Source organism: Mustela nivalis (genome assembly GCF_964662115.1).
Source record: "Mustela nivalis genome assembly, chromosome: 15".
NCBI classification, from domain to species: domain Eukaryota; kingdom Metazoa; phylum Chordata; class Mammalia; order Carnivora; family Mustelidae; genus Mustela; species Mustela nivalis.
Genome location: NC_139034.1, coordinates 45,178,198 through 45,180,682, shown reverse-complemented (window position 1 = coordinate 45,180,682; position 2,485 = coordinate 45,178,198). Strand labels below are relative to the sequence as shown.

Below are 2,485 nucleotides of genomic sequence, written 5' to 3'. Positions count from 1 at the left end.
TAAATTTTTTCTAACAATTTTCCAAATCATGCAACAAATTTAATAAAACTTTAATAAGTTTCACTGCATTTAGTAGTAAATGTTTAGAAACATTGTTTTAGTCTTAATAGAAAACAAAAATCCACATATTATTGAAGTAGTACTTGGATTTCCTTGAGTGGCTAAAGAATTTTTTTTAATTTACATGGTAAATATGATTACCATTGACCTACATGCATTGCTCAAGAAATATCTGTGGAAAACAAAATGCCAAATATTTGAAGAAACATTTATGCAAACAAAATACATAGTTGAAAGTATAAACATGTCAATAATGAAACATAATAATCATTAATCTTTTGTGAATTATTGAAGGAAATATGTACATACCATGGAAGATATTTTCTCAAGTAACCATCTAAAGTTAACCACTGGTGTAGTTGCTGCTTTGATTAGGATATTTTTACAGATTCAGGGGTAAGATATCAAATACATTCATTTAACACATCATTCATAAGCCAGTTCTTGTAGCAAAAACATTAAAGCCAGTTGAAGCACATGGTTACAGATTATTATTTTTTTAAATATTTTATTTACTTATTTGACAGAGATCACAAGTAGGCAGAGAGGCAGGCAGAGAGAGAGGAGGAAACAGGCTCCCTGCTGAGCAGAGAGCCCGACATGGGGCTCGATCCCAGGACCGTGGGATCATGACCTGAGCCGAAGGCAGAGGCTTTAACTCACTGAGCCACCCAGGTGCCCTGTTATAGATTATTTTTAATGTAGCTAAAAATAGGTGAAGAAGACCTTGAAATGTATTAAAATCTTAAAATATATTGTAATGGGTGACATCTTTTGTACCACACAGAATTTCCTGGTTAGCTATGGTAAAAAAAAAATTTAAAGCCTTTATTTAATTTAAGCATGAGTTCCATATTTTTCTTTTACTAAAGAAAAAAAGAAAAAAAGTAAATAAAGCCATTATTCAAAATTATTGACATTTCTAATTAATGACAAGTGGTTGGTTCTCTGTTGTATCATACCTAATAAGTATTTTTGAGTAAATAAACACAGTTAAAAGTCTCTATGATAGGCAACCCCAGCCGCGCCTGCCGCCTGCCACTGCCTCTGGACCATGGACCCCCGCAAAGTGAGTGAGCTTCGGGCTTTCGTGAAAATGTGTAAGCAGGATCCGAGCGTTCTGCACACCGAGGAAATGCGTTTCCTGCGGGAGTGGGGTGGAGAGCATGGGGGGTAAAATACCACCTGCCACTCATAAAACTAAATCAGAAGACAGTATCAAGGAAGAAAAACCAGATAGTAAGAAGGCGGAGGAAAACATAAAGACAGATGAACCATCAAGTGAGGAGAGTGATCTAGAAATTGACAATGAAGGTGTGATTGAACCAGATACCGATGCCCCTCAAGAAATGGGAGATGAAAATGCAGAGATAACCGAGGAAATGATGGATCAGGCAAATGATAAAAAAGTGGCTGCCATTGATGCCCTAAATGATGGTGAACTACAGAAAGCCATTGACTTGTTCACAGATGCCATCAAACTAAATCCTCGCTTGGCCATTCTGTATGCCAAGAGAGCCAGTGTCTTCATCAAATTACAGAAGCCAAATGCTGCCATTCGAGACTGTGACAGAGCTATTGAAATAAATCCTGATTCAGCTCAGCCTTATAAGTGGCGCGGGAAAGCACATAGACTTCTGGGCCATTGGGAAGAAGCAGCACATGATCTTGCCCTTGCTTGCAAACTGGATTATGATGAAGATGCTAGTGCGATGCTGAAAGAAGTTCAACCGAGGGCCCAGAAAATTGCTGAACATCGGAGAAAATACGAGCGAAAACGTGAAGAGCGAGAGATCAAAGAAAGAATAGAAAGGGTTAAGAAGGCTCGGGAAGAACACAAGAGAGCCCAGAGGGAGGAAGAAGCCAGACGACAATCAGGAGCTCAGTATGGCTCTTTCCCAGGTGGCTTTCCTGGGGGAATGCCCGGTAATTTTCCTGGAGGAATGCCTGGAATGGCAGGGGGGATGCCTGGAATGGCAGGAATGCCTGGGCTCAATGAAATTCTTAGTGATCCGGAAGTTCTTGCAGCCATGCAGGATCCAGAAGTTATGGTGGCCTTCCAGGATGTGGCCCAGAACCCAGCGAATATGTCAAAATATCAGAGCAACCCAAAAGTTATGAATCTCATCAGTAAAGTGTCAGCCAAATTTGGAGGTCAAGCATAATGCCCTTCTGACAAATAAAGCCCTTGCTGAAGGAAAAGCAACTTCGATCACCTAATGGATGTCGCAATAATACAAACCAGTGTACCTCCGACCTTCTCATGAAGAAAGCTGGGGTGCTGTGAAGAGAATCCCTACCCCTCTGCTCCCCATGCAACTGAAACATTCTACAATGGTTTGCCATTAGGGTATTCATTCAGATAATGTTTTCCTACTAGGAACTACAAACTTTAAACACTTTTTAAACCTTAAAAATATTTATA

The 2,485-nt window shown here is 39.6% G+C and overlaps 1 pseudogene across 1 annotated transcript; it reads left to right on the top strand.

Moving 5' to 3' along the window:
- The first annotated feature begins 1,076 nt into the window (after positions 1 to 1,076).
- LOC309849168 (hsc70-interacting protein pseudogene) lies at positions 1,077 to 2,262 on the top strand (annotated as a pseudogene). Its single transcript has one exon. The product of its transcript is annotated as a hsc70-interacting protein pseudogene (transcript).
- Positions 2,263 to 2,485: the final 223 nt, after the last annotated feature.